Raw genomic sequence first — 25,898 nt, forward strand, 5'->3', positions numbered from 1 at the left:
AGTTAACAAGAAATTTCTTTTTTTACTTCTAGCAGCCCTTTAAAGGAGTCAAACAAAGAAATGCTGAAGATAATAATTTTTAGATTGCTCTTTCTTCCATCAGTTATTAACCCTGCAGAGAAAGACGAATGGTTTAAAACCTCCCACCTCCCACTTGCAGAGTTCTTAACACCAACTATGAGATTATATGGTCCCACAGTTCTTAACACCAATTATGAGATGATATCATCCCAGACAACCCTGATGAAGTAAATTAATTAATTTAACACTTTAAAGCTCTGAAAACAATGTGAGGGGAAGACCAGCAATTATTCGCATATAGCACACAGATGGACAGACACTTGAGCAATGAAGCGATGTCCTACCTCTCCTTGCCGGTGATAGTGCTTGGGAGGTTTTCCCATCTGCTCTAGCATTTTGCCCTTCTTACTGCTAGCAAGCATCAGTCCCTGGTGGATGCCTGCAGATCTGTTGGTTGCCTGAGTTGGAGCCTCCCCCATCAGGGTGGACTTGATGGAGTTCACCTTGGAGCTGGAGCTGTCTAGCTGGGAGCTCTCCACGATCAGGACCGCGGCTAGTAAGAGGAGACAGCAGGAGCACTTATTCCACATCAGCACGATCATCTCCCCTCCCCCAAAATGATTATCCTTTCTTTTTTTGCCTTTTTTTTTTTTTTTTTTTTTTTTTTGCAAAGAAAACAGAAGAGGGGGAAAAAAGTTTTTAAAAATATCTCCCAAAGTTGTTAACAAAGCAATGGATTTCAATGCCACACACTCAAGCAAATGCTGTTCTAAAAAATAGAGGAGAAAAATAATTTTAAAAAAGGATCCCCTAGGAAAAAACCAAAATGTGTCAAGTCTACAGGCACTGAGCAACTATCAGGTCTGTGAAGTGATGTCTTTTTCCTCCAGGTCCTCGAGAAGTCCAGGCAATTCTTTAGTAATTGAGAGCAATAGGCTGCGAGGCAACTGCACCCAGGGCAGCTCCCCGCCAGCGCAGGCAGCAGCACATTTGCTTAAGCTTCAGAGGAAGACTGAGGAGTTACTTCCCCCCACTCCTCCTTTCTTGCTGCACAAGCCAGCAGAGAGGAAACTCAAACCAGATCCAATCCAAGCAGCACCGGCAAAAGCTGGGCTTAGTTTTCTTTCACTCTCTCCCCCCTCTTTACTTTTTATTCCCCTCCTCCTTTTTCTTTTGCCTCAGCCTCTGCAGTCAGCAGGAGTGAAAGCACCCGGTCTCCTCCTCCTCCTCCAACCCGGTCGGTGCGACGTGAGGGGTTCTGAGCATCCGACGGCGTGGGGAAGCCCCGAGACTGGCCCCCACTCGCGGCGGAACCCGGTCCGAGAGGCAGACCCCCCGTTGGGCTTCCTGCGCTGCTCCCCCTAGCACTCGGTGGTCTCCGCAGTCTCTCCTTGGTCCCCTTATTATTATTACAGCCGCCAGCAGCGAGTGCCCCTCCCCAGCCCCGAGGAGGGACACGCCGCACAGCGACTTTCGTCTCCTCCGTGCTCCCTTCTCCCCGCAGCCTGGCAGGCTCCCCCTCTCCCCGGTGGGGTCTCCCCGAGGCGGAGGTCTCTCTCCCGGCCGCAGCTCGCTCCGCTCCGCTGCGGTGCCCAGCTCCAGGGCGAGGGCTCAGCTCAGCCGTGCCAGTCCCCACGGGTTCCCTCCCCGGCGTCGGGCTGCCAGACTGACACGTCTGTCGAGATGCTCCAGCTCCCCGACACGCTGGAAAGTGCAAAGCCCGTTTTTCCCACAGAGGTGTGAAGGCATGGGGCTGTCGGGCAAATCCCCCCCAACTCTGGTGCCTGAGCCAGCAGAGCCTGCTGCCCATGTAAAGGGCATGCCCAGCCACGAATGCTGCGCTGCACTGACCTTTCCCAGTGCCACAGTGCCACCATCAATCCGAGACACATTGTATTCATCTTCTCAATTTCCTTGGCATGAGCACATAACCGATTGCTGTAAAACTCCCAAGTGCTAAGAACTACACCCACATGGTTCAGGGCATCTCCTTGCTACAGCATCAAAATGGTGTATTTCAGAAAAGGAAGGTAAACAGCGACACAGAGCATAAAATTAGCAGAACTGTGGGAAACCCAGATCCTAACTTTTCCCTGTTACCTGCAAAAGATCTAGTGCAGAGCAGAGAACATCACCGTGAGGCACTTGGTTACTGCAGTGGAGCAGCTACAAGCCCTCGTCTTTCCCCTGGACATGTGAAAGGGGTGTGGAGAGAACAAAAAACGGTGAAGGAAGCAACATTCTTGCTATCCTACATGTTCGTGTACTAACATTACCTTGTCTGGGAACAACACGGAGAATTTTCAGGTTTTCCCCCTCCTCTGAAGGGTCCCCCTCTAATCTATCAGTCCTTTCCAGTTACTCTACAGTTTCACACAGCAGAAGGGACGGAAGAAGAAATGTGCATCTGAAATTTCATTTATTCTCAATTAACTGCTGTGCAAAAGGCAGTTGCTAAGGCAAGAAAAACCAGGAAGGAGTCAGGCATTGTTTCAGCCTCCAGTGTTGCTGCTCCCTCTCAGTGAGTAGAAGCCCTTCTGGGGGCTTAGGAGCTCTCTGCAGGGAATGCTTCAGAAAGCACACCACCTTGGGTAAGTTTTTTCCTTCTTCACAACATTTTCTTTTTTTTCTTTGTGTAGCCTTAAATAAATTAAAATTACCTTTCTGACTTCACCCTCAATAATTCCTGAAGACATTTGTAAGGAAATGTTACTAAAAGATCAGAAAGAAGTTTGCAATTTCACAGAAAAGTGACATAAGCAAGTCTTTTTTGATCATTTTTTTACTTGGCTTTTGACACCCAGCCCTCATGGTGTTTCAGCCCTCCCAAACCCCAAATCAAACAGCTATGAGGAAAAGCTCTAACAGGTAATTTCATGGAAAGTCGGCAGAGAGCCATATAAACACCACCCTCACGCAAAAAATTGGTTAAATCACAGTTAAAAAGAAACACTGCTCAAACATCCATACGTGGTGTATATAGACACATGTGCATAGGCAGCATTATGCACCTCCAGGAGGGCTGACATGAACCCACCCATTCACATAGGATCAAGCTGAGGTGGAGAAACACGAACCAATAACAGTTCCCTGGTTTCTAACAACAAATCAATCCTGAATTTCCTCTTTCTATTACCGTGGACTGCCCTAGTCACATTTTGTTTTCTTGCTGGGGATAAATACACTGCAGAGATCACTGAAGGTACAATTCACATCTCTCTTCCTAGTGTTCTCTATATATGCCACCAATAGAGCCTAAGCCCTGATCTGTTCCCCTTCATGGATGGTACCAAATCTGCAAAAATATCAAGTCGGCAGGTTTTGCAAGATTGCTACAGAAAGTGGACAAGCAAAATGTCCTAAACGTTTGATAAAGTTATAGGTGGGTTTGCAATATTGATAAATATATGGGATGGTGTGTTAATTCACACTTCAAACAGCCCACTTTTCCAAAATGCTTTATAAAATTCAGAATTTGTGGCATGTCTAACTTGGGCTCTGAGTCTATTGACTGACAAGTTTGTTAACTTTGGTGACAGCAGTAGCAACCTCCCTCAAATTATAATTTTTTGGATATTATCTCACCCGTGTTTCTTTTACCCAGGAAGGAACGCAAATTTTTAAGTCAGTGGTGGAGTATTCTTCACCAGAATTTCTTGGAGTAATGGAAGATTACAAAGTGAATAAAAAAATCAATGAGACATACAAAGAGAATTCATGACAACAAATATGCAATGTGATGACCTCATGCAAATATCATTCAGGTCTTCTTGAAATAAATGGACATCTGTGGTATTAAAAGAGGCACACGGCACCTATGGGATCAGACAGTAAGTAAACTCTGTCTAAATTAATTAAATATATATCTCTTAATATCTTATTAAAGTTATTACTTAAATTAATAAATGAAAAATGCAAGCCACATTACAAGTCCCTAGATGCAAATAACAAAGTCCCTGTGTATTCATAAGTTCCAGAAAGTTGAAGAAAACTTGGGAGGAATGATCAAAGCTTTTCAGATATTTAAGAACAAGTGCCCCAAACTCATTTTTTCAATCAGTCCGGATTCTTCTAAGTATGAAGTTCATCAGTCAGTTGCATTCAACTAAGTTGCCAGGCACTAATTTAAATTTAGTGGGAATGAAAATGGGTATTTTTCCAACAGGGCAAGACCTATCTTGTAACTCACTGCTCTGAAGGGAAGATAGTTTCCAGCATCTCTGAGGAAATGGAAACAGGTTTTTCTTTATTAGCATGACAGACATTTCCCTCCAGAGGAAGCAACAACCCACTTCACTGCAGGGCAGTTGCTGCCAGACCAACATGCTGCACAAGACCACAAAAATCACAAGTGAATGGGCAGGACACTATATATGTACTGGGGAGGAGCTTCCTCTCTGCCTCCTCCAGCCCCTCCTTAACAAAAGCATGATACATAAGTACATTTCTAGAGAAACAAGCTACTTAGTAGTTTGGTGATGGGAATTTTGTTTTGGGTTTTTTCCCCCACTTTTAACTAACATTCAACCCATGTCGTGTCTACTTCAAACTGGTCAAATACAGACTTTCACACTAAGGTGGAATAGATTTCCTATGCTCCTTGTTGCTGCAACTCTGATGTCCTTCAAGGAAACAGACTTATTTCACAATATCTACTCAAATAAGAAATTATGGAGAAAAAAATACCAAGAAGCATCTCTGCTTTTCAGATTTATGACTGTGACATTACAAAATAGATTTTGAGAGGCACCAAGAACTTCTAAAACATTTAAGTGCTATGGGGGATCTACCAGAGGAACCAGCTACAAAAAGCAGTGGTCAAGAGCATAGAGTGCACTAAGCAAAAGCTGTCACACTACAGATCACCCAGGAAGACAGTCTACCAAGTTTGGATGCCTATTCTGGAGAAGCTAAGACCCACATACTTTGTGTGTGGTTAGTCAAACATTTCAGACCCACACTATTTTTTGCACCCAAAAGGAGTTTTTGGAGGTAACCATAAAGAACAATGGAAGCAGCATTACTCCAAAAAACCACAATCAATGGCAAATGCTGCATGACACGGGGAATGGTCACAAGGAATCTCATCAAGTACCATATTGTAGAGGCTGAGCCTGCTCCTGATCACTGCACACATAACAACAAATCTTCCTGGGATGCTCCAGAGGCTGGACTTATGCCCTAACTCAGGAAGCAGGTTGTTCGAAGACCTCCATGTTCACCATTAATGGTAATTCTTCCGGAAGGTCTCGAGCAGGCAGAAGGAGAGACTATGCTGGTTACAACCCATGCATGGAAGCCCGACAGTCAAGAGGGCCATGCTCATTAAACGCTAGTGAGACCTCCAGTGCAAACACTGCGAACTACATCAGCGGGACACAAGCAGTCAGTTCTCCTTTAACAATAAAACCCATATTTATTACAATAGAGAAATTTGCATTTGTATCTGTTTTGGGCTAAATAAGCATGCTTTCTGTAAGAAAAGCAGGCTTTTATTTTGTCTTATTTGCACCCATGAAGAGAAGACACACCACACAGTAAAGATTGTCTTTATTTCTAAATGAGGTACTCATACTCTGAATGAATGTTGGAGCTTTAAATGTTACAAACACGTATTTCTGTTTTACGAATGCTTTGGTGTTTCTTTTAATTATACTTGTTTATAAAGTTAATGAGAAAATTGATTTGCCTTAAAGTAGTCAATGTTTTGTAGAATTTTTCCAGTTTCACAAGTTATTCTTGACAAAAAAGAAAATGGCATAAAATTTATTTAACTTTGTGGCATTTTCATTGAAAAATACCAAAATATTAATTGCTTTTCTACTATCTCTTTATTTCACTTTGCCAGGGAGTTCCATGAGGTTAATTGTAGGCCTTTTTAAACTTGAAGATTTGGGGAGGGGGTAGGAAAGAAGAAGAAAAGTAAAAGAAAAGTAACCTTTCTTCCTCTTCCTTTCCCCCCTTTGACTCTGAAAGTTTTAAAAGAGAAAATATTTGGAAAAGGCAGAATCTAACAGAAGTCAAGACAAGAGTAAGAAATGAAGAAACACAAGAAATTAATATACTCAATTTAGGAATGAAAAGGAAATGATAATGAGGAGATCCTTTACCTAACCTCCTCCAAAGGGTCAAAATTACACATTATAAATGTAAAATATTATGGGTCAGAATAAAATTCTGCTTACTTTATAGCATCTATATTTTAAGCTACATGACTTTAGTTGAACCATTTTTGATTTACACCAGCTTTAGTTCAGTCTAATGTCCTATGTTTTCTTTCCCTTAAACAAACAAAATTACCTGGTTTTCAAATTAAATCTGTTTTTAATTCTATATAAAGCATTTAGGAATACTTGTCATATGAAATACATTCTATTACACAGAGGTGTATTGTTTTTTGTTATTATTTTTTAGGTTGACCAGCTGCACTGAATTTCCATTGCCCCTTATAGCAACTCTCACAATTTGGATATGGCCAAATCTCTCTTAGCATTCCTTCTGGGGCCTACTCTGTCTTTTATTTAATTTCTGACTAAAAAATTCAATCAGGACCATCAAACAATAACTAAGTTTTGCTAAGGCTACAACTAACAATAAATTTTTTTTTTAAAGAAAAGCACATTTTAGGAGTTCCTTCTTCCCTTTTGTCCTCCAGCTCTCCATGGAGATGAGTTTTAGATTCATTTATTTCCTTTTTTACCATTTTTATGTTCAGCTCACAACCAAACTCTCTCAACAGAAAAGGCTTTGCATGGCAGTAGAATGGCAAGAGCATGCAGACACTGTTGGCAGGATGGGGACCAAGGACAAGCGGATACCCTCACTCCAGCATTTGCACCAAATGCCTCAGGTCCTGGGACTTTGACCCCAGCAAAGCACCTAGAGGACAAGTTGGGGCCTGAAGGTATGACAGGCAGGTGTCAGCTCCAGAAATCCACACTAATGCATCCTTGTGGCCACCACAAAACTCTCCTCCAGAGATAATATCTCTGTATTAATATCAGGGGAACCACTTATTAGATCTTATGCCATGTTTCTTCCAGCGTTGAAGTCCATAGTGGACCCACACTCCAAGAACCATCCCACTCCTCCTCCTCTTTATCTCTTGACAGATGATACTTGAAAGGCACAGCCACAACACTGTGAATCAAAAGTGTCGTGGAGACCCTCCTGCAGGTGCTAGGACAGACTGCCAGCTGAGTAAAACTCTTCCTCCTCCTTAGCCTTCATCCCTTACCAGTCTGTGCTATGGGATGTGCTGCAGCACAGTGCAGGGATGGCATAGGGAGGTGCCGGCAGCAGTGGCAGGATTTTGCTCCTTGGCTCTGCCAGCATGCCTAGGGAGGAGAGCCAGCCAGCCAGCGCTCGCTGGACTGCCGCCACAAACAACCCCTGGCAGGCGTTTGATGCCGGCTGCAGAGCATCCCCCCACTGACGTCGTGCCTGCCTAGCCCAGCCACATCAAGAGGTCCCAGCTCACCTCTTCCTCTCCAAAGCATACCCTCTCCCCAAAACTGTCAGCAAGCACAGCCACTGGTGTAATTGCTGCCTGGCCCAGCTGAGCCACAACGGGTGGCCCCAGCTGCAGTCGGAACAAGAGGCACAACCGCAGCCCGGAGAGAGGCAGGCTCACAGTGTGCAATCCTGGGCACGGAAACAGGAGAAGAAATATCACATCCTTTGATTTCTGTATTTTTGGGTCTAATTCCTAATGCCATGCTCCTCATGAGCAGGAAGGCAAATGATGCAATAAAACTGTTTTGAAACCCTTATTTATAATTTTTTTCCTGATGATATTTTTTTTTTTAAGATGAGTACTGGATGTTACTGTTATTTCTCATAAATAACTCCTTTTCCTGATTAAAACAGTCCAGGCCACTGCCAGAGTTAATTCACAACACAGAACATTGTGACTAGCTTGGTTGCTCACAGTCCAGGATTTCAATCAGCCTCACTGACAAAAAATACCCCTTTGGAGTGGGAATAACCAACTTCTTGGGAGGATGACAAAGCAAAGGGAAACACTTCCAGCCAGCAAAATTAATAACCATTGATAAACATTGCTTCAAAAACCAATGCAATAATCAGTCAATTTAAATTATTTTAAGCCATTTCATTATTTTCCCCAAAACATCTTCACCATGTCATTGAACTAATTGCTGCTTGACCATGCTCCCAAAGACATATGTATTTTAACACTAATTAGAAAAAGTACTTTCCAAAAGGAAAAGTTTCAGCAAAACACAGTGAAGGTGCAGGTCCCGCGCCTGGGAGGCCACAAGTTAAACCCTCCAGTCTCCCTGACAGGAGCCAGCCACACATGCAGAGCAAGAGGAGCAGCAATGGCCAAGCAGTATTTTCTCATCCTCCTCCCATATCTGCATGCAAGATTAATGCTGGTCCCACCAGAGCGCTCCCCAGCACGTAGTGCTGTGAGGAAGATGTATGTGAGCTATGCTGGGAATGCTCAGCACATGGTTTTCCAGAGGATCACAACGCACAAACCAAAACATGGATTCACAGTAGCCCAGAAAGACAGCTGACTTGGTATGGAAATAGCTGAAATTTCAGCCTCCCTCCCTCCTGCAGCTGCATATGTTGAAGAGTTATTAAAACAAGAAAAATATCTATAATTAGCAAGTCTACATACACCCATTTTCTTTGCAATATCTTTGGCAATATCGGAGCCAAGTTACTCAAACTTTCCAAAGAAAAATAACCGTAAGGAAAATTCCCTTCTCAGGAATGAAAGCAGCAGAAAACTATGAGGTCGAAAACGGTTAGAATGGAAACCATTGTGCAACCTTAGTTATAATAAGGACTGACAAAGTTGATTATTGTTTATTGCATTTATCTCATGCTTTCTGATAAATGCAGTCACAGTAGAAGACTGTATAAAAGAGTAAAATGTATAAATATTTTCATTAAATAAATTAAGTACCCTAAGAAATAGGTTTGGACCTAGGATGATATTATCTAGAGGCTGTAATAAATATCCCACTCTCTGAGTAAGACTTTTTTTGCTTTGCAAAAAAATGAGGTTTCTTCCTTCCCTGTATGATTGTTCAATTTTACTCCCTATCCTTAGCTAAGAAAATAACTAGAAGATAAAGAGACAAATATTCCAGAACATAAGTTCCTCTTTCCCCCCCCCCTTCCTGGTAGCACAAGTATATTTCTTGAGAATCACAAGATAATATGACAGGGCAAAAATTTCCTCTCTGCAATATAAGAATTTATGATGAATGGTTAGTTCATTAAATTTACTCAAAATCTGTCCTCCTAACAGGTTACTACAACTGTATTTGATAAAATAAGAAACTGGTATTGATCACTTACGATCTGCCTCTCTAGTTGGGTTGTGTTCTAAAGAAGAGTAGACTTTATAAGTAATTGTCAAAAAAAGGGCATCTCATTTCTTAATGAAATACTGTTTTAAATGTCATTCCTGATCAACTTTTATTCCTTTTGTTCCAAAATACTTGCAGTAACTGGCAATATTTAAATATAGTAGATATTGAAATAAAAAGTAATTTTGAAGAGAAATGAGAACATCTTGTTTTGCTAATGGATTTAATTTCTAGGGGGTTGTGTTTTTTTAAAAAATTCTGATTTGTTTCTATTGAAACAGTTTTTTCACTGCAATGCCAACTTAATGATATCTTTCTTACCACATAGATGTACTTTTCAGGGGACATGATATTTATTGTGGAAAAAAAAATGAAGTTCCACATACAATTTTCACAAAAATGGAAAAAAGAACAAATTATTATCCCAATCTTGCATAGCAGAGACAAAAGAAGCTCAAGGTAGCACTAAAGATGCCCCATTTCTTTGCTCTAAGTGTGGGCAGAAAAAAATTAGGAGTTCAGTCCATATTGTTTTTAAAGACGCTGTCTATATATCTGCTAAATAAAATAGGAGCAAAATCTGGAAGTATAGGACTATTTTCCCCCCGAAAATCCATGAAGAGGGTAAAATTAGGATAGCCATTCAATAAACTATGCAGGTTACATTCCTGGACAATTGTACTGGTGATGGAGAGCAACTGTGAAGTTCAATAGTCACAAGTCAGAACAACATGTTGCAATTTTACTCTTACCAGTATATATTTACACTTAGTTCCCTGGTTGCAGTTGTTTCCCTGTTTTTCTCTCAGTGTAGGAAAATGACAAAAAAGGATGAGAAGGGGAAGGAAGGGGAGCCTCTCCTCTTTGGTGTGCAGCCCAGTTCGATGGAGAGAAGGGAGCTTGCTTCACTGCCCAAAACACAAATACTGCTGGGAACATCTAAATTTACTCCCATTTCGGCATTTGGTAACCCAGCCCCACTCTGGCCCTTGGTAATTCAAAGACAATGACTATGTAAACCTCAGCCTTAGCTTCCTCCCAAAGCTTGGCTCTTCCTAGCACTGTGCTCCAGAGCCTGCCCTGTCCCAGAGTTTTCCAGCTGAAAGAGTTAATTGAACCTTTCTTGTCAGCCTTATTCGACATAACTTTTCTGAGTCTTATTAGAAGTTAGCACTTGAACCTCAAGTGGTTACTTGAAGACCTCTGTTAGATGAATTCCTACTTTAAGTACATTGACACTGATTGAGTTATAAGAGGAACAGAATTGGTCCTTTGCCTTTTTTGCTGTTATCCACAATAGGCAGCTCTATTTTTCTGCATAACAAGTACCAGAATATTGAATACAATGGCTGCCAAGAAATGCAGAAAAAACAGATTTACATGTTTTTCCCTTTATTTCCATCATCTGACCTTTGCTTTTTATGTCTTAGGAGCAAGCTGCAATTTTATTTACATGTATAATCTAGATGAAATGCTAGTTTGTGTAGAAAGCTATGTGGGCTTTGATCTTTGAACCTGATTTTCCATTTTTTTTTTCAAGGCAAAACATAATGAATTAATGGAAACATGGAAACATTTGGTTTTAAAATTATTCCCATTTCATGGTTCTGATTCTTTCAGCCCAGGCCAGATTCTTTATGCTTCCCTAGAGGCTTGAAGCATTAGTTCATAGTCTAAAATATTGTGTCCTGACATAGTAGGTACTAAAATCACTCATATTGCCTCTTCAATAATGATAGCTTTGGAATCCCCACGGAAGTACTTGACTGCAATGAAGGGTGCTACTACTAGCCACCTCAAATTTGTATGAAGTATAAGTAGTGAGAAAATTAATTATTAAATTATGAAAACAGTGGAATTCAAATTATTAGGAACAGAGCAAAAACTAATAGGGAAAGGGAATAAGTACTACGAGAGTCAACAAGAAAAAGTAAATCAGATAATAATCTAGGCATGGTTTATGGTGGGGGAGAGGAGTTTAAAAAGAATCACAGAATTACAGAATGGCTTGGGTTTGAAGGGACCTTAAAAACCATCTTCTTCTAACTGCCCTGCCATGGACAGGAACTTCCACAAGACCAGGTTGCTAAAAGCATCATCCAATCTGGCCTTGAGCACTTCCAGGGATGGGGCATCCACAACTTCTCTGAGCAACCTGTTCCAGTGCCTCACCATCCTCACAGTAAAGAATTTCTTCCTAATAGCTAATCTAAACCTACCCTCTTTTAGTTTGAAGCCATTCCCCCTTGTAAATATGAGTATATGCCCTTGTAAATAGCCTCTCTCCACCTTTCTTGCAGGCTTCCTTCATGTACAGACAGGAAGGTCACAATTAGGTCACCTTGAAACCTTCTCGTCTCCAGGTTGAACAAACCCAATTCTCTCAGCCTTTCCTCATAGGAGGGGTGATCCAGCCCTCTAATCATCTTGGTGGCTCTCCTCTGGATTCGCTCCAATAGGTCCATGTCCTTCCTGTTCTGGGGACCCCAGAGATGGACACAGCACTGCAGGTAGGTTCCCCAAGGTCTCAGACCCACAACTTAGTACATTGACTCTTTTCATTCACTATGATCAATTATGGATATTTCATTTATATTTTCAAAATCTTGAATTTTTTACTTCTATGTATCTGCCTAGACTTGGCTGATTGATAGTGTACAAAGAATACCTAATTTCCACCCCAAACTTTGTGTCTAGGCTATGCAATCTTCCCAAATTTATATCCAAAATGAAAATAATATGGTACTGATACATGCTAAGTCTTAGTCTTTTTTGGTCAGGAATTTTTTACAAAACAACAGTAAAAAGCCCACAGTATTGAAATGGAGAAAATTATGAAGAAAGAAAAATAGAGTGCTAACCTGTGCATATAGTTCTTACTAAAGTAAAGCATCAATTTTAACATGAATTTTTTAATTCTGTATAAATTTATTGAAAAAATCTTTCATATCTATGTCTCCATACATAACAAGCATACTATTGTGATAAAACAATATTATTTTATCTAAAACTGAACATGAGAAGGTTCTTCACAAGGATTCTGTAAGTAATCAAAACAAAAATAATATGGGTTTACTGACATATCTGTTTTATTAATTTTTTTTTAAAATTCAGATGGTTTTACTAAATGTCTTTTTTGTTATCTCTGTCCCTACTGCTTTACAGATGATCACAAACTTAGTATCTCTGGGGCAGGAACAGGGAGTATAACCCCCTTCCGAATTGCATGATAGTATTTTGCGACCCAATTAATGGGCAGTAACAAATCATCAAAGCAATCCAGGTGGTTACTATGAAAGAGGGTAGTTTTTTAAAAGGGATTTAAAAAGCACAAACAAAAAAAAAAGGAGCAAGAATCTAGGGCACTTTTCAGAGGACACCATATACAACTCAAGAGCAACAATGACATTAACTGTGAGACAACAGCTCAGCACAAAGTGTCTGGGCAGTGGAGCTCTGCTGCTTCAGTGAAAGCTACTACCTGTTACCATGCAGTGACTATCAAAGAGAGAAAGTTCCCTCAAAAACAAACAAACAAAAAAAAACCACAAAAAAACCCCAATACAAAACCAACCAAACAAAAAAAACCCAAAACAAAAACCCAAAACAAAAACAGACAAAAAAAACCACCAAAAAACCCAAACCAAGATGATTAAAAGCTTACTTATACGCAAACTCTTTTTCGCTCTGACTTCAATATTATAAAAATTACCTCTCAGTTCCTAAACATTGAATTTACAGGTGACCAGCTAATCACATCAGCTTTCGATAGCTTTTTCATTATCCAGCAACAATACCAATTCTGGTTTTGACTTGGAGGTCATATTATTTCTTGATTGCATTGGTTAAACTGAAAATATACGTATATTCTAGTCCTAATTCTTCATATGATTTTAGGAAACAGGACTGCTTTGTCAATACTATATTTGAAATTAACTCTAGAGTACATACATTCCTATTGGTCCATTGTTTCTGTCAAGGTGGGAAAGATGAGCAACGCAAGTACAGTAGCTAGGGATGTTATACAGCAAATGTGGTTAAATTCAGTCAAACTCTGCAGTTCAGAAATTTTTTTTTTCCAAATGCTCCTGGAATGAGGAAAACAGTTTCAAAAAGCAGCTCCCAGTCAAAACTGAAGGAGAGGAGTATATCTCCCTACATCTTTTAAAGCCTCTTGGAATTGTTGAGTAAACCTCCCATCAGTCTGTCAGATGCCAAGCTTCCCAAGACAAATGAAACTATCTCAGTTTTGCAGGACTTGTAAAGCAAGAACGTATGTAACCTGCTTTTTAAAAAACACACATGTTGCAAATAGAGATATCATGTGTACTGACATTTCTCCATTACAGCTTAAAGAAACATCCTGTGTGATGCCTATGTGCTGCGCTGTTAGCTCAGTTTGGGATTTTCTAAACACCGGGTTTGCTTTCAAAGAATAACACTCTGGTTCCCATACAATACATAAGAGTCTGCTGGCTCTTCAGCTGGGAAACAAAGTTAAGAATGTGTGGGCTTTGGCTTCAAAATTAACCATGTTTTAGTAATCTAGTATATTAAACTGTTTCTTATTAATGTATCATGCAAATACTCTGCAGTCCTCCCGCAAGTCTGACACTTTCCCAACATATCAATAGCAAATGTTCTGTGAAATGCAACTTTTCTGATCTAGGCCACCCTGACTTTCAGTGTGATCTCAACCCACCATTCAAATCTTCATGGCAGATGCAGAATGGGGTTCTTCTTTAATAAGGGAAACAATATAGAAAAAAAAGTTTCTTGCTAGTTTGATTCCTTCAGCAAAGGAATCAGCAAAGTTTGTTTCCTTCAGCAAAGAAACTGCTGGGGTTTTTTACTTTTTTTTTTTTCCTTAATTATGGCTGGATAGAATCAAGTTTGCTATGTTTACAGAATCAGCATGTAAGGTAATGTAGGGAGATGGTTGGTATCAGCTAGGTTGGTAACAAGCTGATTTCAAATACAATTTTGAAGTGTGTCAGCTTAATCCCAGCTGTTTTCTGTTTTAATGCAGATGAGATGGAGAATGCACCCAGGGAACTTTTGTTACATGACAAATAAGCTTTGTAGAGGCTCTGCAACAACTGTCCCCATATTCCAGAGTAGATTTTTATTTAATATCGCTGTTGCCAAGCCATCCAGCTTCACATCCCTTCTCTGGATGATGGATGTGTCTATGTGAACACATGGCAGTATCTTTTTGAGTTACAAGAGCTATTTGTAAGCAGGTTGGGTAGATGCTGGCTGCAGAAAGCAGGTCAACTTGCCCTGCTAGTCAAGAGGTTTTGTGGTTTGCCCTGGGCTAAAAGCTGCCTCACCTTGATTGCTACCAGCACCAGCCTGAAGTTCATGCCTGCTGTTCCAAAGCCACCTCTGCACACTGTGCTGCAGCCTGCAGTCCAGGTGTGGCCACAGGTTCTGGCCCAAACAGTAAGCCATTTAAAATAGCATATGAAGGGTATGGGAGGAATATAGCCATTGCTATTTAGTTTTCATATACTTATGCTTTACATCTCTTTACACTAGAAATAAAGCCATAGTATTATCTACTCTCCTCTGCCTCAACCATATAATCTCTCAGAGGTTTTCTGTAGGCACTGTTGCAAAAGAGAACTTTGAGCAATTATTAAAGAGGGTAACAAATTCTAATTTTTAGCTATTACATGTGGAAAATGCAGTTTTTTATTTCCCTTCTGTTTTTAATATTCTCTGTTTGGATGCACTATGGTTTTTCCCCCATGAAACATATAGTTATAACTTCACAAAGCCAATACTAACAGTGCAGGAGAGAAAAGCCATGTGAGTTGTGCAAAGGCAGATCCAGGGTGACTAAGTGGCTGAGCAGAGGAGTGAGTTCAGAGAAATAACAGTGCACACATTAGAGGTGGAAGGCAAATTAAAGAGCTTTGGAAGCTAAGGTGGGGTTGGATGCTGACCAGACACTGGTACCTGGAGCACACAAATGAAAAACAGAGAGCAATGCTATGATAGGTAACATGGGGCAGGGAGAAAAAAATAACAGATATGTTTCACCTGAACTGCATGCCACAGTGGAGGTGACAGGTTCCAGTGGCCACTCATGGACCACACAAACATTTCACCTCTTGCCTCTTTAGATATGGATGGGAGATGCAATAAATAACCTCAGCAAACAATAGAGTCCCTCCGCAGTGCTCTTCAGTGCCAAGTCTAAGAGAATTGCTGGACTCTTTTTTCTTTGTTTGCTCCTTCTTAGATCTAGCTCTTGGAGTTAGGAGATGATGAGGAACAATGCTTTGGAAAAACACAGGCTACTGCTCAACGAAGTTCTGTTTGTACCAGTAAGAGTTTGACCTATAACAAAACCTAAGTGTGTAATGTCCTCTGCCATATTTCATTCTGCATCCATTCTTAACTAATAGGTACTATAGCTGTGTCCTCTTACTTCAGCAAATGCAAAGTTGCTATAGTTGTAAAGGACAAAGAGCTTTGGGCTCAGGCATAATACAAGAGAGGACAGAAAAATGAGGAGGAAACTGCCTTTGCTAGGCTTATTTGGGTTATGCCTTTTTCTACCCCCAAAATTGAAAGCAACTGGAAATACTTAGGAAATTCAAGAGATTTAGGGGTTGTTTTTACAGCAGATGAAAACAACTGACCCAAATGCCTCTATATTTTAAAGCTCCAAGGTAGGAGCATATTAAAAATAACCAGGTCCTCTAGGTTCTATTGCCTACAGAAAACTTAAACCTAAAATAATTGTTTTCTAAAATTTATTTCCTTTAACATGTGTACAAGATTAAGTGGTTACAAATAGAAATATTAGATATTCTGAAATATTTATGGTGAATATCTGAGTTGCTTATTCTGGCAGCTTGTATAAGAAGGGATCAGTAGGATCCTCTGTATCCCAGAGATACAGAAAGAAAAAAAAGAGTAAGAAAAAAGAACAGGATAAAATGAATTCAGAGTAAATTGCAGAGCATACCTCTGTTTCCGTTCCCTGGTAAAGACAAGACACTATACGCATACTGCAAGACTAATCTAAACTTGTTTTCCAAACAATGTACTTGAATGAGCAATTGAAACAAGTGGGTGTAATTCTAACATTTTCTGTTTGCAATGCAACTATATCTGGTTCATTTCACCTTCCCCCCCTCTCCCCTACCCATTTAATACGAATTTCTTTACCTTCTGGATTATAAAGTATGGTCACATGCCCTCTAGTGAGCTACACAACAACAGCATCTCGATAGGTGGAGAATTGTCAGCTCATTGAAGAGATGCTTGTTTACACTACCATGTGCTATTTTCCTCTCAAAGGTATTGAGCATGTTTTAAACTCAAGCCTTCTGAATCACCCAGCTAGGACCTTCAGTATCATGTCTTTTTAGATGGGATCATCTGTCCCCTGTTAGGCAGTACCTATTTGGAAATGGAGGCCTGCTAGTGCTTAGGAAATAGTGCTTGCGGCAAGTAGCTTTGTACAATGCTAACACTTGACTGGAGGACTCAGTCTTCCTCTCCAATGGGCTCTCATTAAATACGTGGAGATATTTCACAGGTTACATGTACCTTCTATGCCACAGACTGGCAGCTCCTGCTTTAAAGCAATGCTCTCGTTCTAGTTAGATAATTCAGGTCTCAATCAGCACCTTCACCGTTCACATGAGTAAAATTTAAGATGTACTTCAAAGTTTACAGGATTGAATTAAAACACAGGGTTACCCAAATTTTACCACAGTTCCTTTTTGCTCATTTATGCCCCTGCAATGCATTATTACCCACATCCTTAAAGAGTCTTACTCTGTCATAATCCATAATATTTGGCCTGATGGTAATAAAGCCTGATTCACATGAAAAGAATAAGAATTGATGTTGCTATTGCCAATGGTAATAATAAAGTATCCCATTCACATGATACAAGTTACAGATGCTCGGAACATAGGATTCCTATTTTATGATAATTTTTATCATTCTCCATAATTAATAAAAACTGTGGTACAAATATTCCAAAAGCAGTAACAAATAAGGAAACAGAGAAAAATTTAGTCTTAATGTTGTTTCCCTAGATACGCTCAGAAAATGGCATAATACATCAGGAAAATTAACTTCTGACTTACAGATTATATAGTACATTTGGAATGCCAGTCTCATCTGAAAAGTATAAAATGCCTTTTTGAAATGTTAATTAAATTTTTTTGTGACAAATGAGGAACTATTGTATCCAGTTACGCAACACAAGTAACTGTCACTCCCTACTTTGCCATGTTACCAGCTTCATACCAAAAAGCAGCACAGCAAATTTATTTTTCAATTGTTAGACTTTGTCATATTTTCCAGCCATTAACTTGTGACCATACACTTTCATGAAGTCCTCCTTCAGCTATGTTAGATTCAGCTGTGCACTTAGCTGGTGGCTTGAATGCATTTCAGCTTGAAACTATGGTCTCACCTGTCTAAAGAGATGCATCAGTTCTAAAATCCTTTTTCCATAGGGAATAGCTGAAGATTATAAATATGATTTTAAATAAGATATAAGTCTATATCCTCTATGTAGGAATTTACATAGAAGTTACTACTGCCGTCTGAAAATCTTGTCAACCCAACTAGAGCAGGAGTTGGAATTTCTCCACATTGGGCAACCATAAATATTATTCATATGAAGATGGTTATCTGGATACAGCAAGGCAGTTATTCTGGGGGAAATTATGGCTGATAGCATAAAAAATCTGGTTAGTAATCCAAGTGACATCTTGGAATATGTAAAAGATTAAGTAACAATGTCTGGAATGGACTAGATCAAGACAAATCCAATGGGAACTTAAGTGGCTAAAAGAGCACTAAATAATCTCAGGAATCCATCTAAAGATTCAAGATGAAAACAACCCCATTCTTTTGCTTATATTCCATTGGTCTGGTTCACAGTTTTGTTGTTGATGGATGCCTATCTCTTTAGTCAACGTCTAGCCTGTCTCTTTAGCCAATACTTTATAGCAATAAAACACATTATTTATATGAATAAAATTTGCTAGCAACAAAATCTGATCCTTACCAAATATGGTCTCCTTTCTTTGTGTAGCCCATCATGGTTCATAAGCAAAGGGAAAAAAACCACAAAGTTTTACTATTCACATTAGAAGGCTTCATAACAGATGAATGTTTATTTCCAAAGCTTTCACACATAAGTAGGGATCAGAACGTGTTCAGGGTAAAGTATAACTACGTTTTACTTGAGAGGAAAGAAGAACTTCTCTCCTGTATTAAAAATGGTTTGCTGAATTTTCCTACCTACCTTATATCCCTACCAAACTGGAAAGTTCATGATCCTGAGGTAACTCAGGGATTTGGAAATCTTCACGAGACAGCCTTGACCTGGTGTATGCACACATCATTTTCACAAATACTTATTGATTTTTAGTATCAGTCCTGCTGCCTCACCTTTCCACCTAAGAAGAAGCAGCGTTTTGCAATTTGCCAGTCCCTGTTGATTAACTCTGTGTGAAAATGTTATTGTCACATTCTTAAATGTTATTTTCACATTATTAAAATTTCACCTAAACCTGCAGACAGGCAACATAATATGCCAAAATAATTCATTTATAAACTGCTAAATAAAACAGCACAGCAATTACCATTCATCTCTTCTCATCTGAAACCTTTTATCCCAGCCCTTCTCACTAATTCAGTGTTTTGTAATGGTCTAGAACCATCTCCCTACTGCTTTAAAACATTTACAGGGATGATAATTAACAAAATAACTTGAGCCCATCAAGCATAATCATCTCGGTAACTAAGATAATTCAACTTCTAAAAACCCAAGCTAGGCAGTTTTCTCTGAATGACTGTGGTATTGTTTTAATTCTCTTTTTGTTCATGCCCTAACTTAAAGAACTGTGCATATAGGTTTCAGAGCTGCTGAGATCCTGCAGCTCACCCTGCCTTCACGAAGGTCTTTCCATGGCTCTGACATAAAGACATTGGAGGAGAGCAGTAATAGTAGTTAACCTGAGGTATGCATTTGGAGTCCCAGTAGAAGACATAACAGCTCACCCTCTCCTCTCAAGATGACTAAATTATGTTACCTGCTGTGTTCAAGTCTTTATATATTTTAACTGCTTGAAGGTAGAGAGGGGTTTGGGGGTTTTACAAAACATCACCTGATCCATAAAAGAGATATTTTCTGAAAAGTTATGAACAAGGTTGAAGCATTTGCCTCCTCCATAAACTCTTTCAGGAACTGTTGAGCTGATTAGAGATGATGCTGGCACAGGCTTACCTGCTGCCCTCTAGATAACAGGGATCATAAGAGCAGATCCCATGCCATTTCTGTGTCAGGTCTCAATAGCATTCCTGCCTAAGTCTGGTGGTGTAGGACAGGAAAATCTCTGAAAACACCCTCACAGGCAATAAAGGATAATCAACTGTGCTTCAAAAGAAGTTAAGCAGAGCTCTGAAGACGGAACAAGAAAGGAGTCTACATACACAAAATTTGAATTGTGTCATAAATCTAATCTATGTCTCTCATTCAGACTTAACTGCCATGCTCTTGCTCTAATGAAGTACAAGGCCAACATATTCTACCCACCTTCACCGAAAGTCAGTAATAAAGCTGTATGTGTCTCTGTGCAGCATCAAAACAGATTTCACATTATTGTTTCAAATAGCAAGAGGACTGAATGGAAAGATGTCTGTATTTTCTTAATAGCTGTAACCACACTATGTAGCACATGTCAAAATTCTGAAAAGAGAACAGATTCCCAATGCTTTGTACAATGTATATGGTTTCTTTACTTTGATGTCTTTGGTTCTTTATTGTATTAAATTATCTGGATTTTAAAAAGACCAAAAAAAAAAAAAAGGAAGGCTGTCTTCTGACTTATTACTGAACTGTCAAACATTATTTGAGCTAAGAGAACAACCAGGGCCTCCATAAAAATTTTAGAGAGTGGAGGAGGGAAGAAGGAAAGTTGGTAAATATCCTGTCTATTTGCACAGTTAGGTATTTCAGTCACAAAGATTGCAGTGGGAATGACATTGTTCTAAGAGTCATTGTAAGTGACTTCTAAAATTCACATAAAAAGGGATCTACCCTATCACTCCTCAGGGAAATCCTGCATCCCTCTCCCGCTACCATTTTCTGCAGTTTTCCTACCTCTCCTACATTCCCTAGAGGGACAGGATGAAGTGGTGTTGGCAAGTGTCTCTGATCACTGCTTTGGGAATAGGGGTGAGATTTCTTGCATGTTTTTTCTTCTAACAAACAAGCATGATAGAGAGAAAAGATCCATTTCTCTCTTTTTAATATCTAGGGGAAAATGCAAGCCAACAGGAGTTATTTTGCTCTGTTGATGTTTTCTCTTTACCTGGAGCATCTTTGGAGTCAGTACCAGCTGCTGCAGAGAAAGGTTTTGGTGCCCTAAAGAGAGATTTATGACTTCAGGAGAATAAATAAGTGAGAGGAGCACAGAAACCTCATAGGGAAAACATTCTGCTGCCATGGCAGAGAGCTGTACATCAAATAGACCTGTCTCTGCAGAGGAGTTGAAAAAGTGCTCCTTCATATCACTCATACAAAAAGTGGATAAAAAGTGTGGCCCTTTGAAGTCAAAGGCAAAACTCCAGGTGACTTGTGCCTGACCAGAGTTTCAGCTTTAAACTCAAATTTGAACATAAATTTAACAAATCACCAGGCATAATATGGTTCAGGTTATTATAAAATAGTCATATAAAATAGGCACTGAAGCAGAGGTCTCCCTCATCCTTCACTCTGGCTTATTCAGTGGGAGTTTCCATATGTTCTACTTGCTATGCAGCTCAATAAAGGCACAAATTTCAGCTTCTAATCCTGAAAACAGAGTCAGCTTTCACTGAACTGAATGTTCCCTTTTGTATAAATAGTCCCTAAAGTTCACATTAAAGGATCTGGAATCTGCTGGCCTGGCTTAAGATCACCTAGGCCCTGGACATGCATAAATCTCTGTCTATAACATCAGAAATGTCCAAATGCTAGGAGATTGGGATAAATTCCCATTTTGGGGCAACAAGAGGGAGAATTAAGAGTTTAAATGGAAAAATGTTAGTGGAAGTGACGTGAACTTACATGTCTGCAATTGATCATATTTAATAAACATTGATCATGTATTTCTTGATCTAGAGCCAATGGCTAATACAAGCAAGAAAAAATGTAAGCTTCTCCACCCTCCTTGTGCTGCTTGTGAGCCTGACAAAGAGCGGGAATGGAGAAGGTCAATATTTAGTCCTGTGGTACAAGCAAAGCACAGGTTGTAGGCAACAGAGTGCAAATTTCTTGGGGCATTGCATGGTAAATGAGTTCCCAGAGGGCTCCAGGCAGCAATGGTTAGACCACTTCTTATAGCTCAGGTGGAGTCTGCTGCTTTTCTTAGTGCAGACAAAGCATACATTTTCTTTTCTAATTTCCTAGGTAAAATCTTTGATATGTAAAATAAATAGAGCTAGAAAGATGATTGTTAGACACGTAACATTGAGGAAGCTCTAGTATTTTTCCCTTTGAATTTCAAAACTTAGAAGAGTTTCCTTAAAGAACTCACATACAAAAACTCATAATGCAGACCAATATCATGTGTTTTATATGCTCTATTTTAAAGTCTACAAGCACAATAGCAAGGACATTACTAACACTAGGAAATTAGCTCAGATTGCACGAGATAGGGCAAGCCATTGAATGCTGGTGGAGCAAAGCAGGAACAAGGCAATTGGCTTTGCCAGCTAATCCAACATGCTATAGACCTATACACTGAAGCTCCAGTTCCAGCCTTTCAAGTGTTAGCATCAGGGCCAGCTTAGGCAACTCCTTCCTAATACTCCCTCCTTTCCATGCCTTCTCTCAACTGAGGTAGTTCAGTTGTCCATGTGGAAAACCAGAAGAAATTAGTCATAGAGAAACGCAAACAATTATGGATGTTTACAAAAATAATCTTACACAAATGAAAGCAAAAAGGAGTTATTTTAACACAGAGCTCTCCGATGATCTCGTTTGCCATGCCACATGACAGCAGCATCAGCAGTACTGTGGGCCAGCATGGGAGCAGAAGAAACTGCTGGAATCAGAAGGCCAAGCAATGGATGGTACAAGGAAGGCTGCCTGCAGTCACAGGCTCTCAGCCAGATTAATGCTTGTTTCCCATTGATAAATTAAGTCCCATGAATACCACTGAAAGCAGATCTGGGAGTGCTGTGAAAGTCTGATGTTTAACACTGCTTAGGAAAAACTCAAGGTACCTTAAAAGATGAAAATTCATAGCTCTGGCTTAAAGGAGGTGATGGCCAGTGACGGTTTCGCACCTTGGTAGCAACTCTGACTACACCTGACTACGTAGTTTGCTATATCACTCACAGTCATTGTTGCATGTACAGACCAATGCTATATTGAATATATTACAGGAAAAAAAAAAGAGGCAGGAAAAATGGTTTAAATGCGTTTCTTAAGGTGTGTTAGGCTTGCAGCAGAATTGCCAGAGCTGACCATACCTGAGTGCTATCATTTGCTAGGCTGACATCACAAACAATTTTGGAGCCTGCTGTAGTGCAGGCTACTAAATTAAAATTGCTTGACTAGACTTCCTTCTAATGAAACCAAGAATTATATAATCTCTTAGTAAGAAGCATATTTAAACAGAAGCTTGAAAAAAAGATGCAGTTTTCTTCTAATATTCTTTAAAATGCTTTTTCCTTCTGACTTTCAAGAATTTAACACTGAAGCCTCTACAACTTAATGTAAAAAAAGTCTATTTCTATGTGAAGACTAGCACTTGAGAGGTCTTGACTTTATTCATTGTTGGAATTCACATGAAGAAGTCATGTAAATACTGTCTTATAACTCCACGTGTAAATTCATCCTAACAGAGGCACTTATAGTTTAAGGGGCATTTTATTCGCCATGGAAAATTGAAGGATAGTGTATGGCAGTTCACACAGAGTATTTTAGACTCCTGAAGATAAATGTGACACAAAAAGTTCTCAGCAAAAGCCAACAAAGCAAGCAGTTATCATAGAACCATGGAATACCCTAAATTGGAGGGGACTCACAAGGATCATAGAGTCCAGCTCCTGGCTTTGCACAGGACAGCCCCAAAAATCACAACGTGTTTCTGAGAGCCTTGTCCAAATCCTTCTTGAACTCTGGCAGGCTTGGTGCTCAGCAGTCAAATCACGGTGCATCGTTTCAAAGTCATAAAGCTGAGTTCACAGCAGAAGTGTTCACCATTTAAAGTCAGCCCTTAACAAAAGCAATTGCTGAGTTAAACGTTTTTCTGCTGCTATACTTAGGAGATGGACACAACAGCCATGGGGAAATTCCAAGCTGCAAAATCACCCTTGGTGGTTTTGGCCTCAGTCACATCCTGCTCCAAGGTATAGGAGAGTAGCTGAGTGCTCTTCTAGTGAGGGGAGGAGGAGGCAGCTGGGGAACATACCATCTTTCCTAACAGGGAGGAAAAAAACCAGAAGTGACACCACATGGCATGTTCTAGCCTGCATGTAGGTAAACTGGTGGGGTTTTAATGTGCAAACAGCAAAACAGCACATCAACTCCCTCTGTAATTTAAAATATCAGAAAAGTAACAAAACTGAATATTTGTGTCATGATTTATGAAATTGCAACACTTGCAATACCAGCAATTTTGCCCAGAGCTTACCCCTCCTTATGTAGGGATGTGGGAGCTCATCCCTTCAGGAATCAGAGATAAAATGCATGAGCCATCTCTTTAACCAATCCCTCACCAAACTCAGTATCCTCAAAATCCCACACTCCAGCATAATAGAGAGAAGAATAAGAAACACTGTTTTTTACTCTCTGAAACATCCTATGTTTCAAGTCGTTCCTTGTGTTTAATACCTGAGATGAGGAAAACCATCACTGAGGCAACATCATTTAAAGCAAACTTCTTACATCTCTTGCTTGAAGTAAGCAGGCAGTGTGCCCTTGTGGCCAGGAAGGCCAATAGAATCCTGGAGTGCATCAAGAAGAGTGTGGCCAGCAGGTGGACAGAGGTGATTCTGCCCCTCTACTTGGCCCTAGTGAGGTACATCTGGTTCTGGACTCCTCAGTACAAGAAAGACAAGGAGCTACTGGAGAGGGTCCAGTGGAGGCCACAAAGATGATTAGGAGTCTGGAGCATATCTCTTACAAGGCGAGACTGAGGCAGCTGGGCCTGTTTAGTCTGAAGAAGGCAAAACTGAGAGGGGATCTCACTAATGCATATAAATATCTCAAAGGCAGGTGTCAAAAGCTGGTGCCAGACTCTTCTCAGTGGTGCCCAGAGACAGGATGAGGAGCAATGGTCATAAACTGAAACACAAGAAGTTCTACCTCATCATGAGGAAGAACTTCTGTATGTTGAGGGTGGCAGAGCACTGGAACAGGCTGCCCAGGGAGGTCATGGATTCTCCCTCTCTGAGACATTCAAACCCCATTTGGACAGGTTCTTACATAACCCGTTCTAGGTGACTCTGCCTTGGCCGGGGGTTGGACTGGATGATCTCCAGAGGTCCCTTCCAACTCTAACAATTCTGTGAAATCTAATTTTTTTTAAAGAAAACACACAACCTATTTGTAAGTAAGGATGTCTGTATAGTAAATGTCTGTCCTGTTACTGCTCAATCATTTCCACTCCCATTGTTTAGATTCTGCTACCCTCTAAAATAAATACCTCCCTCATATATGGATAGAATGTATACATTATTTTTTAAAGGGAAGTCAGAACAGAGATTATGGTATGAGGAGTGAACATTGAAGTCTTTCCTACCTATTAAGACATTCCCAGCTTTGCTTTGTCTTTTCTTACCTGTTTCATTCTTCTTGCAGTTGTACTCTTTGAAATAGTGTTGATGTCCTTACTTGTTTGTGTTTCTTCTATTCCATCATGTTTCCACTGCAAAACACATCTCTCTGGGATAGCTTAACTCTCATTTGGGGAACTCATAGAGCTACCTTATCTCCATCATTTTCCCCTATCTTGCTCTGAGCTTCCATCTCTTAGTGTGACTGTGCTTACATGTAGCACAATGGAGAAATATGACCTGAAACACGAATATCAGTGTGAGAAATTTTCCTTCAGAAAGAAATTACAGTCTCCATTAAACCTTATAGATTAATATTTAATTCTTGGGACTGTGAACACACATAATATCAAGACCTTTACACAGAAGCTACACAGGAGCCATGCTTCATGTATACATGTAGCCATGTATTGCTAGCATCAACCCCTGGACTGCGTGGATTTCTCAGATTTGTGTGGCAGGTTTCGTTTGATCAAAAAATTAAAATGTACACCTCAAGTTTACTTCAGCATACTTTCAGAACTGCCTGGGAATGTTACATTCTGAAACCAAGGTATTTCTATGAAGTTAGGACTCAACAGCTGAATGTTTGTAGTTATGTTTTCAATTATAGCATTAAGCCCAGCAGTTTAAAGCCAAGACTCCTAATTTACAACAGTACTTGTTAATTTACAACACTGAGCTTGTATAACGTTTAAGTAAACACTGCAC

At 40.0% G+C, this 25,898-nt stretch overlaps 1 long non-coding RNA gene across 1 annotated transcript in view; it reads right to left on the minus strand.

Moving 5' to 3' along the window:
* Window positions 1–395: 395 nt before the first annotated feature.
* The window catches only part of LOC108506463, a 57,134-nt gene continuing 31,631 nt past the window's right edge, over window positions 396–25,898 (minus strand). The window contains exons 4-5 of the long non-coding RNA XR_001877771.1: window positions 25,193–25,427; window positions 396–574 (exon numbers count right to left, since the gene is read on the minus strand). This is a non-coding gene — a long non-coding RNA (uncharacterized LOC108506463). The remainder of the gene's footprint in view (window positions 575–25,192; window positions 25,428–25,898) is intronic.

The sequence above is a fragment of the Lepidothrix coronata genome, unplaced genomic scaffold, assembly GCF_001604755.1.
Source record: "Lepidothrix coronata isolate B3197 unplaced genomic scaffold, Lepidothrix_coronata-1.0 Scaffold215, whole genome shotgun sequence".
In the NCBI taxonomy this organism is placed as follows: domain Eukaryota; kingdom Metazoa; phylum Chordata; class Aves; order Passeriformes; family Pipridae; genus Lepidothrix; species Lepidothrix coronata.